The sequence below is a fragment of the Nuphar pumila genome, chromosome 1 (genome assembly GCF_984573655.1).
Source record: "Nuphar pumila chromosome 1, dmNupPumi1.hap1.1, whole genome shotgun sequence".
Lineage (NCBI taxonomy): Eukaryota > Viridiplantae > Streptophyta > Magnoliopsida > Nymphaeales > Nymphaeaceae > Nuphar > Nuphar pumila.
In genome coordinates this window covers 72533075-72546293 of record NC_143249.1, presented here as the reverse complement: position 1 = coordinate 72546293, position 13219 = coordinate 72533075, and the positions used below count along the sequence as shown (strand labels likewise).

General features: G+C 34.1%; 1 protein-coding gene across 3 annotated transcripts in view; it reads right to left on the bottom strand.

Moving 5' to 3' along the window:
* The window catches only part of LOC149849024 (fanconi anemia group D2 protein), a 131707-nt gene that overhangs the window by 95304 nt on the left and 23184 nt on the right, over window positions 1-13219 (bottom strand). The window lies entirely within an intron of this gene.

Here is a 13219-nt window from a genome sequence, read left to right as displayed (position 1 = left end):
GGTTAATTTCGGTGGAATTCGGAATTTCATGTGTTATATGTCGTTAGATGCGTCTCGAAATTCTGAGTGCAACAGTACTTTATTTTCCTCGATACGGGCTACGGTTGGCACGAAAATTGCGTTTTTCTAAAAAAGAAGCGGTTTGTCGAAATGGATCCGGGATTGGATCGGACTGGATCCGAGGCCTACGATCCGAATTTTCATGGGTTTGGATCCTATGTAGGTCCTACTTAAATCTGAGTTTGATCCAAGCCTTGATCCATTTTCGTTTTGGGTATGGGTTTGGATCTTGGATCTGGATCCAAATCCATGTCCAATGTCTTTCCTAGCTTCAAATTCAATTTAAAGTGTTATTTTGGTGTTAATTATAGTTAAAAAAACCTCCAGGGTTAATTTGCTTATTTTTGGAAAGTTATAAATAATTTTAATTAATTAAGAATTAAGAATTAATTAATTAATATCAATTCCGAAATTTAATTGTTGGGCTGAGTGGGACTCTCTAAAAGAGTCCCTATGCTTACCTAAGAGAGTTTTAGGAAAGTTGAAATTCATAAAAGAGGAAAAATCAACATAATGGAAGAGTTTCAAAAAAAAAATTTAGAAACCTACTATAGAGAGAGTCCCTCTTTTTTTGGAAACTCTTTCAAGAGAAAGGGCTGGAGAAGGGGGAACGTGACCCCCTCTCCCTCACTTTATAAAAGAAAGAAAAAAAGAAGGAAGAAGGAAAAGAGAAAGAGAGAGGAAGAAAGGAAGGAAAGAGGGAAAGAGAAAAAGAGAGAGAAGGAGAGAGGAAAGGAAGGAGAAAGAAGAAGAAGTCATTCTCCTCTAGCCCCAAGCTTCCTTCATCATTATTTTCATAGTTTATTTCAAGGTACGGGTTTCTCTTTTGTTTCGGATGGGAAAAAGAGCATGGGTTTGTATTCTATGCAATATTTTAGTGAAAACCCATGAGAAAAGGGTAAATCTGCATATTTACTTTAAGATTCATGGTGGAAGTTTATGTTTGTCCCTCCTTCGAACGTATTTCGATATATATATATATATATTCGTGTTTATAAGCATGCTAGGATAGGGATTTGGTTTTGATCTCCGATCTGATAGAATGGTATGTATTTCGCATATCTTTGTAATTCATGGGGAATATGTAATGAAGGATCAGCACAAGCACGTCCTTGAAGATGAATTTACATATGCACGATTTTGAACCATGTACTTATGTGTGTAATGGAACAATAAAAAGATCATACGTATGTAGCAAAAATCTATATATGCATGTGCAGTCCCCATTAAATCCAGATTTCTGTTATTAATAACATGCAATAAAATCTGCTCTTATTTTAAAAAAAAAAAAGTAAGGAATGTCCACATTAATATCCTGTCTCATGCATTTTTCTTGAGACAGACAATGATGTTTTAGCCTTGTGAGAAATCCTGTTTCAAAGAAGGTGAGACCCTGTAGGTCTGATCAGGGTATGGGAGTTTTGTGTTGAATTCCGATTTCACTTCTTCTCTTCTTGGCAGCCTAACTGCAGTACAAGTAAAGTGCTTTTGCACTTTTATGTACCTTGGTTAAAAATGGCAGGGGGTGACACTAGTGAGATCTGAACCTGAGAGATTTGGTTAGAGATATCCATCAGAATTATTTTAAGAGTAATAAAAAAATTGATGGTTTCCTAAATCACCTATTTTAGTGCTGCAAGTGCATGGCAATATTGTTATATCAACTTCAGAAATTTTGTTTTGGTGCCCGAAATGTTTGACAGCTGATGTTCTGTCATTATATATCTCAACTCTAATGCTAGTCATGCCAAAATATTCTACTGACCATAGATTAAGAAGTCAGCATCTATTGCTACATGGTATGAGTTCTGTCACTCTTGTTGTAACTGAAAACATTCTCTGCATGCAACTTTGTACTTCATATAGGTGATCATTCATGAAGGTCGGCCAATGTTTCATGATTTTTGAGAATTATTCCTACCACTTGATGCTTTATAGAAGCAAGATGATATTGGCTCTCAGTTAATAGTTGTTATTGGCTGATACTGTGTATAATGTCAGTGTTTTTAACACCCTTTCATGGTCAATCACACAGGTTAGCTGTCAAAATGTTCAACTCTATGTAGATTAGTTCAAAAGAGGCCAGTCCTAGCATGGAATTTTCCATGCACTTGACTTGTTTCAGAACTGTTTATTATGGCTACTACCCATAAACTGACGTGTTATCCAAGGTATTTTATCGTGCTAAGTTATGACAGACTTACCTTCCGCTTTCTAGTAGGTTGTGCCTGGAGATGATGATGGATATTCCAACTTCCCTTCATGGTTTTCATTTATTACTCTTCATGCCACCCTGTCAGGGAAATGCCACCCTGTCAGGGAAACTGACATGTGGGATGTATCTTAGCATAGGTCTGCACATGAGTAAGCTCGAATTGAGCCTGGACTGGGGACTGACCCAGCCGACTGTGTCAGCTGGGTCACATGTTAAAAAAAAAAATTGATGCTTAAGTAATATGTTATTTCAAGTGTGTTTCAAGTGCATGTGCATGCATAAAGTGAATGTGTTTAGTTATGTAATAGATTTCCATATTTGTTATTCAATTTGGGCTTGGCTTTATGTATGAAAAAAAGAACGAAACTTTTCGTGTGATTGCACATTAGTATGTCATGCTTAATCGAAGTGTTAATACACAATTGTTCTTAGGTGCACGTGCATTCATGAAATAGATGTGTTTTGCATGTAGTAATTGCATGAATGTTTATAAGTTTTAATTGAAAAGATTCATGAATGAAAGCACACATTTGACATAAAATATGGGAACTGAATGGAAGCGTACACTTGGCGTGGTTGTGTAAGCTCATGCACATGCAGATGAATATTATTGTTTCATGCACATCTTTAAATTGGCATAAATAAATGTGCATTGAGAAGCATTTAAAAAGGAATGCATAGTGGTATGATATTGATGATTTTTGCATATGAATGCATTATCGATCAAATGGATCATCCTGAGCTATGTGAGCCTCGAGCATGTGTTGCTCTTGTTTTAGTTGTTTTATACATTGCAAAAATCGAATGTAACATTATGGTTTTTATTGAATTGTTACATAATTGCTACGGGCTGTGATCCCATGAAGAGCTTGGCATGTTGATTTGCAAGCTTATGTTATTAATTATGCATGTTGATTTGCAAATGTAAAAGAGATGAATTAATAACAAGATAAAAGAAAGTAAAGAACAATGAAATTTATGTTTTTTTGATGTCCCTTCTTTAGTGTGGGAATCTTGGATGTTGCGGTTTGGGGAAATCGTGAGGATACAAAAACTCTGTGTGCGTTGTTTTTGCCCCTGAACCCGATATTGAGGTTCTTTCTCCTGGCTACGATTTTAAGAAGAATCCGCTATTTTGCCTGGGGGTGGTGTGTTTAACACAACTGTTGTTGTTTTGGTATACCAAGAAAGTGGCACCAGTGGATGCTGTTTTTCATGGTGTCCCCAACATTGGATGTTGTTTTCCAATGTTCCGATGGATGGTGTTGTTTTCTGATATCGGTCGAAGGCTAAGTTTGGAACTCAGTAATAAAATATAAATTGTGTGTTAAACTACCCTGAGAACCTAACTTGACCTCGAAGATTTTTATCTGTTTGGTGCATCTGCGGGCAACGGTAATTAAAAAGAGGAACTTAAATTGTATGTATTTAATAGAGCATGCACATGGAAAAAGGAAAACTTAAATAAAGGGTTCATGCATTGCACATAAATCATGCATATTCCTGCTATACATTACATCATGCATGTTTACTTGTCCTCTTAGTTGTTATATGCTGATGAATGCATGGTGTTGATCCCTAATGTATGTTAAATGCCTTTATTGCTTATTGTGATCCATGTGGTTTATTAAATGTTCCCTCATGCTTAATAATTATTTTTCTCTTGCCTGAATGGTTAATTGTCTTATGAATTGGTTGTAACTGTAACCCTCTAAGAATATTACATGAATCTTATTTATGTCCTTTATTCTTATTTGATTCACTAGGACCTGTACGCAGGATTCTTCGGATTCTGACACCCTACTTTTATAGTTTTTCGCAGTCGCAGGTGATCAGTGAAGTCGGCTAGCTTCTGGGAGGGTACGGAGGCTACACTTGCTTCAGACTGCTTCACTTATGGACAGAGTAGCTCTCCTTTGGTTTCTTTTAATCCTTTTTATTTTCCTGCAGTTGTTACTTAACTTTTGACTTGAGCATGAGATTGTTATTGATTCATTAATAAAGAGTTTGGTTTGTTTGGTTGTGGATGATAAATGTAAGTTAGTTTGTGGTGTGTGGTTATCCAGCTGAAATTGGGACTGTAAGGACCCCGGGTCTCTGGGAAGTTTTCCGTAATTGTTCAAAAAATAAAAAATTTGCATTTTCAAGAGGTATGAGTTGGGGTCGTTACAGCGGGTGCGACGCGGGTGCGGCACCTAGTTGGAGAGTCCCTGTGACATAGATAGCTGCTGATATGAATATACCTATAAAACTGATTTATTTTATATTTTTTTATAACACTGAAAATTGGTTGGTTGTACCATTAAGTGGTGTTGATTTTCGATCATAATGGGCAGCAATATGAAGTTAGCTTCCAACATTGGTTATGTTTGCAAACTATCATCAAACAAGGTTTATATATATATGCAGAAATCTATGACTGATAACAAAATGATTTCTGAAAATAACTATGTTTGCAAACTGTCATCAAACAATGTTTATATATGTGCAGAAATATATGACCGTTTCTGAAATTAACTATGCTTGCAAACTGTCATCAAACAATGTTTATGCATGGGAAGAAATATATGACGGTTTCTAAAAATAATTATGTTTGCAAACTGCCCATGTATATCGGTACTCAAAACCAAGTTTGTGAATTACATTTCACTTACCTATGTAAGGTCTATCCAGAACTCTTACACAGGAAATCAGTTGGTTGTTGACAATAGAAAGATGACAAAAAATATCTGGTTATGCCAGATTAGTGTTGATTTCATTAAAATTTCTGTTTTATGGCATGGATACATTACATCAACCGCGATGAGAGTCATGAGCAGTTGTTTATGTTCAGTTTCGTTTATGTTATATGGTTGTCATTATGTGGGTTGATGCTGCCATATGGGTTGGCATCGAACCAGCTTTAAGATCATGAATTCCAAATTATGATAGCATCATGTTAGAATATTTTAGTTATGCTACCACGATTATGTTGAAATTTAATATGTCCTCAATGCTGCCAACTGAATTGTTAAGTGTGTGGTTTTTTAGCCTATGTGGGCTGTTGTAGGGCAAAATAGTGCAGAACATTTTGTGCAACACTACCCGCTGTCCATAGTAGGTATGGCTGCATGTTTCTGGATGAGAAACATGTCGCCAACAGCATACTAATGCCCAAGGACAGCATTCTTCCCTATGCATGTGCTGCGGCCGAGTGATGACCCGGTGGTTATGTTACGCTTCCCAAACAATGTAGTTATTTCCAGACTTATTTCGTAATTCATGTTAAAATATGTGTACTCGTACACATATTTTGAAATATAATCCTTAAATGTACATATATATATTTATATATATATATAAAGATACTTATACATATATATATGTATACGTATCTCTATTTATATATATATATAAATATATATTTTATCTTCCTAAAATACCCTCAAGGGTATTCTTGTAATTTGACATTTTACGCATATTCCAATTGGAATATGCATTGTAATTTTTCTTTTAAATTTTCTGTTTTTATTTTTTTATTTTTTGTTTTCATAAACCATTGGGGGTCTCCCAATAGAGACATTGGGAGCCCCCAACGGTCACAAATGTGACCGTTGGGGGCTCTCCAACGTCTCCTTTGGGAGCCCCCAAGGTGGCTCCTTTTTGTGCTTATAAATAGGGGATTTCCCCTTTGTATTTCTTATTCCTTGGAGGAGCTTATGCTCCATTGTATAGGGTTTTTACCCTCTTCTTCTTATTTCTTCAATAATATTCAATTTATGACTTTAAGTCATATTTACCCCTTTTATGGGTGTATGTATTAGCACATGATGTGCTTGTGTTGTTCCCTTGAGTGGGTACATTCGCACTTAATGTGCATGTGTATGGGTTCATTATCGAACCTAAAGTATTCAAAGTCACTTTCTAACATGAAATCAGAGCCCGGTTACGATGGGGTTGTCTCTTGGCGCAACGGAAAGCGTGGTGCTCAAGAAATGGTGAAGTATTCATTGTTCCTCTCTTTTTTAAAAGGTTTTCGGTATGTATCTCTTTTCTTAACATATTATGCATTATGAAACTATTTTTTTCGTGCACATTTAGTATTTTTTAGTTGAATCATTTCCTTTCACATTTCGCGTGTTCGTATATTTTAAAATATCCACTTTTAAATTTGGTAAACTTGTTTATTGTTCAAATATATAATTCTTGGCTATATATTTATCGATTCCTCATCACATATAATAGTAATTTATGTTAAAACTATCTTCAATTATGTGGGATTTATGATGTTTACATAAGTATTTCATGATTGACCTATAAATTAACTTTTAAAAAAAAATTATATATGATATCTTGATTTCTTATCGCTGACCCCAATTGTTTTGGGATGAAAGCGTAGTTGTTGTTTTTGTTGTTGTTGTGATGATATCTTGATTAATGATCTTTGTTTAAAACTCTTTTCTCTCATATAAAGTCTAATTTATTTTGAGTTCCTCTCTTGTTTATGGATTTTAGTGCATCTTTTTTGAAAAATCTTGATATAATTCTTGTATAAGAATCTCTCACATCTAAATCTTTGTTATGAATCCTAAGTAGTTCTTGTTAATGATAACTATTTATGAGAACTCCTAAAGATATTTCAATGTTTTTGGTTTATTTAAAGGATTTTTGAGAAATTGTTTGTGATAAATAGGTTGTTTGAACCATTGTAAAAGATCTTTTAAAAGAATTTCCCACACTATATAGAATGCATAGTGTATCTATTGCATCCTTTGGTATAAAAGATTTCATTTATTTTTTTATTTTTCTTCTAATGATGCAACTTTATAAACGTATTTGTTTGTATTTTTCACATAAGGTTTCAAAAACCTCTTGATTGTATCTCTAAGGATGCCTACATTGGCCATAATATGGTCTTCTTTGTCTTAAATTGCATTAAAGCTTGAGAGCCTCAAGCATTTGCATCTTTTATGAAATACATGCATTATTGCATGTTTGATATTATTACGCTTTTTTCGTATTTTGTTCAAGTGTTGTGAGAGTGTCTTCGTACACTTCTTTTATAAAGTATTCATGCTTGTATGCGTATTGTCTATTCATAGACATTTTCACATGATACTATCGTTTCAATAAAGAGATGTTTTTATTGCCTTCTTTAGGGCTTGTGTTTGTCTTTTTAATGGACTTGTAAGATTGTTTCTTTTATCATTCCGCAATATCTTGGTACATGTTTGCACATTTAAGATTATTGCCATTTTACATCTTGGTATACATATAATTGCAAATTATAAAGGCTTCATTTGTTTCTTGGATTATTCCAATTCTTTTCTTACACATGACATAACTTAAATATTTCATGTTGTGTTTATTAAAGTTTTTTTATAATGATCATGATTGAACATAATTTTGTATATATGCAACATTATTGTTATATGGCATATTGTTGTGATTAAATTATGTTGGACCTTTTAATCGGCCCTCTTTGTAAAATCACATATTTGGAAAATGTTTTCCCTAAGAGTTCATTGCCTTTTTATGGCATTTTATCTTCTATCCATCACATGTTATATGATGCATCAATCCTTTTTTATGGCCTTATTATTATTAGAGATGGTTGTTGAGGTGAGTTATGGACACCTCGTGTTATGTCATTTTAGATTGTCCACTTGCCATATTATAGATGGTGATTGAGGTGAGTTATGGGCACCTTGGAACTCTAGAATGATTTAGTATATGATCTCTTATTACGAGTGTGTCACTCGTTTGTTTTTGGCCATTGATTTTATGGATGCTCTTATTTATATATAAATGTGATGGATATATGGTGTTTGAAACCTTAAATGTTTTAAGGTATATTAAAATCAAAGTTTTTTGGGATTATTACCCAACCTTTTATTGTTTATGAATCTTATGAGTGCATTTGCACATTTGTGTTTTGTGCTTTTGTGCACAAGTATTCTTGGTGTGTGTATATTCACACATTTATTCCAAAACATGCTTGTTATGGGTATTCTTTTTTAAGAATATTGTTCTATTAATTCAAGGTTTTATTTATATGTTTGTCACTACAAGTTTTGTTGCCTCAAAAGTCTTCTCATTTTATAACTCTTATCTAAGTGTCATCATATGTAGACAAGAATCTTATTACACCTTTGTGTGTTGGTAGCCCGTTGCTGGCTTTGTTTCTCTTGTTCTAGTAGCTAAACACACTTGTCTTGAGTGTTATCATATGTAGACAAGGCACGTTGATTCACACCATGGTGTGTGATCTTTAGTCCATGATTGGCATTTGTGTCTTTGTTCTAGTCGCTGAGTTGTATGCCCATGGTTGGCTTCTTTCACTCAATTCAAGTGTCATTTTATGTAGACAAGAGATGTATTGTGTTTTTTAGCCCATGGTTGGCTTAATACTCTTGTTCTAGTAGCTGAACATACTTGATCTTGAGTGTATTTTTACATAGACAAGAGATGTTTTTTGTCCATGTTGGCGTGTATTCTCTTGTTCTTGTTATTGATGCACTCATTTCAAGTATTATTATATGTAGACAAGAGGTATTTTTACACACATTTGTGTGTGTCATTTGGCCTTTAATGGCATTTTATTCTTGATCTAGTAGCTTATACACTTGATTTACGAGTTTTGGAGGACTAATGAGGTAGTTGCTTGTAGTGGATGAACTACTTTTGAAAATTGCAAAATTTCTTTTGTTTTTAGATACAAGTGAATCATATCTATGATATGTTTTTAAATCAAATTGATATTTTAGCATATATTAAGTGCTTACAGTTTTTTTTCAGCCATTTTTTTATTTAATATACAAAATAAGTCTTTTTTTGTCTCAAATGATATTCATTTTTGAATTTAGGGTGAATGTTTTAATATACTTAGTCAAATCATGCTTCTTATTTATGACACTTGTTTGACATAGATCTTTTCCCTAAAAGATGTGAAAAACTCTATTATGCATGTTAATCTTTATAAAGCCCCTCTTATTGAAGATCATATTCGTCATGCCTTTAGACATTTGTATCCGTGTTCTTTTAAAAATCTTTTGAACTCTTGAGTTCATTTTTTGACTAAAGTATGTTTGGAGCATGTTCATTAATGATTTCTTTAAGTATTAATTCATTTTATGATAGTAAATGCATATGCTCATTATGGCCCTTGAGGCCCTCATTCAATAAAGCATATGTAGCTTATGCCTCTTCGTAGGCTTATTGTGGTGTCCCTTAGTGGACCTTTTTGTTATTCCTCATTATGGGGTTGTGTGTGTCCAATGTTGGACCTTATGAATGCATTATGCATTCTTGCAATTCGTTTTCGCTCACTCTTTAACATGATATTTGTTTCTTTTTTAATTTTTGGTTTCTAAATTTTCTTTTCTAGAGTAATTATCCTATTATGCATAAATTTTGCACCTTGTTAGGAATGTTCCATTTCAGTAAAGTGCAAAGATATTTTTTACTTGTTCTTTGTTGTTATTCCACAGGATTTTCGAGATAGGACAAAGAGAAGTACCCTGGATGGTTCGAGAAATGTGTTCCCTTTAGAAGACAATTGGAGGAAGGCTTTTTCAAGTTTCAATTGCATCCTTGCCGAAGCCTCTTGGAGTCTTCCCCTTTTTTCAATCTTTTCGTTTCCCCGCAAAGATTGAGGGGGGTGTTAAAATATGTGTACTCGTACACATATATTTTGAAATATAATCCTTAAATGTACATATATATATATAAAGATACGTATACATATATATATATATATATATATGTATACGTATCTCTATTTATATATATATATATAAATATATATATATATTATCTTCCTAAAATACCCTCAAGGGTATTCTTGTAATTTGACATTTTACGCATATTCCAATTGGAATATGCATTGTAATTTTTCTTTTAAATTTTCTGTTTTTATTTTTTTATTTTTTGTTTTCATAAACCATTGGGGGTCTCCCAATAGAGACATTGGGAGACCCCAACGGTCACAAATGTGACCGTTGGGGGCTCTCCAACGTCTCCTTTGGGAGCCCCCAAGGTGGCTCCTTTTTGTGCTTATAAATAGGAGATTTTCCCTTTGTATTTCTTACTCCTTGGAGGAGCTTATGCTCCATTGTATAGGGTTTTTACCCTCCTCTTCTTATTTCTTCAATAATATTCAACTTATGACTTTAAGTCATATTTACCCCTTTTATGGGTTTATGTATTAGCACATGATGTGCTTGTGTTGTTCCCTTGAGTGGGTATATTCGCACTTAATGTGCATGTGTATGGGTTTATTATCGAACCTAAAGTATTCAAAGCCACTTTCTAACATGAATGACAAAGCATTGATTGGATATATTATGCATTGTATTATCATGTTTACAAATACTTATGTCATACGCATGAAAATTTATGGAATTTATAGTATCCATGGATATAACCATGTGTATGTCTGAGAGTTTATGTATAAAATGGATCATGAAAATGCATGTTGCAAGCATTTTATTATATGCATATGTGAATTATTTTTATATTTACATTCTTGTTGTGTGTGAATGAATATGCATTGTGGACATGTTTTGAACAACTATGTCTGCACGTTCACTAAGGATTTTGCATAAGATGCATTGGTGGTGGTCAAATGTTAACCACCGTAGGCCAGGAGCATGTGTTGCTCCAAGAATAGTATTTATGCATTGCAAAATTCACTCTTGAAATTTATTGTCTTTCTAAATTAATTACACTGTTAAAAAAATTTGTATGGGTCAGGTCTCGTGTTGTGTTTTGCATGTTGATTTGCAAAACGATTATTTTGTAAAGAATTTGACTCTTGATAAAAAGATAAATGACATAAACAATATAATTAATATTTTTTTCCTGGATGTCCCTTCCACAGTATGGGAATCCTGGATGGCGGTTTTGAGAAAACCGTGAGGATACTAAAACTCTGTGTGTGTTTGTGCCCCTGAACCCGATATGGTGGTTCGTCTCCTGGCCACTGTTTTAGGAAGTTTTTAGCCACTTTGCCTGGGGGGGGTGGTGTGACACAGCTATTGTTATTGGTATACCAAGAAAGTAGCATCAGTAGATGTTGATTTCTAATGTTCCGATGGATGGTATTGATTCCTGATATCGATCGAGAAACAAGTGTGGACCCAGTAATAAAATACAAATTATGTGTTAAGCTATAACTGGGAACCAATCTTGAACTTCGAAAATTTGTAGTGCCTGTTTTGAGTATCCGCAGGTTTTAATGAAAAGTGAAACTAAAACTTGTGTACATTTAATAAGGAACGGCATGCAAAAGAGAACTCTAATAATAACTTAATAAATCATTCACGCATGTGCATTGGAATCATGCATATTTACTAATTCTACATTTAATCATGCATTCTTATTTGTTTATATTCCGTGTGAGAAATTATTATTGCATAATAACTGTTTCCAAATGTTTGAATAGTAATTGGTTTATGAGATGTTTCTTGTTATATTTCCTCTGAAAACTTACATGAATTTGATTTACACTTTTTCTTGCATATTTGTATTTTTAGAGAAATTCGTACAAAGAATCTTTGATTCTTATCCATTACTCCCTATGTTTTTCACATAATTTGAGGCTCAGTGAGAGAATGACTGCTACAGGGAGCCTACGAGACCGTGTGACTTATGTTATTCTTGGACAGTGTGGCTCTATGATTTTACACTTTAATTCAATTATTTTCTCAGACTTTGATTATTGATTAATAAAGTTAGTTGTTTTTATTGATTGGTTAAATATAAAGATCCCTTGTGGTTTGGAATGTTATTAAGTTCGTGAGGCTCCAGATCCTTGGGTTCTGGTTTCTATAATTGTTCAAAAAAATAAATAATAGTAAAAAATCCACTTTTCAACGGGAATGAGTTGGGGTCGCTAAAGAGACCCAAAATAATGGAACTTGGTCAAACCCAGAAAAGAACCTTCCGGTGCAAATCCAAAAGACTTAAAACTAACAGATGTCGAATGATCTATTTAAGAGATCCAGATCCACACAACTCAAATATACTAGAAAGAATTCAAACGAACGAAATGTCCCGAGGGAAAAGTTACTGAAAAGGATAAGAATGTGGTAAGTTAATGACAGATTAAAAAAAGTTACTAAAAGAGACGACAATGAAAAGAGCTATTGATAGATTAAAAGAAATTGCTAAAAGGGATAATAATGAGAAAAGATACAGCAGAATTAAAGCAAATTACTGAAAAAAAGAAATGATAAATTGCCGACAGTTCAAGTTAGTGAAAGGAATAACAATGAGAATGAAATAATGGAGGAAACAGAAGAAAGGAATGAAAAAAAGAAAAGAAAAAGAAGGTTCCTTTTTCTCCTAGGTGTTAGATGGAGAAGGTAAAATAAATGATTTTCAGTTAGATGAAAATCAGAAATAATGAAATGATAAAGGAGAAGAAAGAGGGGAATGAAAAGATGAATCAAAGATTGAAAAGGAGAGTAGAAGAGAGAAGAGGGGAAAAAATGAAAAGGAGGATAATGCTCACAATTTGGAGATGTAAACACTGCACAGGTGAAGTTCATACATGGTTCTGATATCATGTTAAACTATGGAATTCTTGAAAGCATGGTATAACGAGTATATATATACATATAGAGAAAGAGAGTGACTGATGAAATGTGAGCCTTATGGTGATGTTCAAACCAGAGTTACCGGAAGCGCCTAGCTAAAAGGGGAAGCGCGCTTCCCCGAAGCGCGCTTCGGAAGCGCGAAACGTCGCGCTTCCGAAGCGTGGGGGGAAGCGTCCCCCTTTTTTGGGAAGCGTGCTTCCCTTTAATGGGGGACGTGTTTCCCTTTAATGGGGGACGCGCTTCCCTTTAATGGGAAGCGTGCTTCCCCCACGCTTCCCCCACGCTTCCCCCTCGCTTCCCCTGTTTTTTTCAATTTTTTTGTATTTTTTATTTTTATTTTTTTCGCTTCCGAGACGCTTCCTAG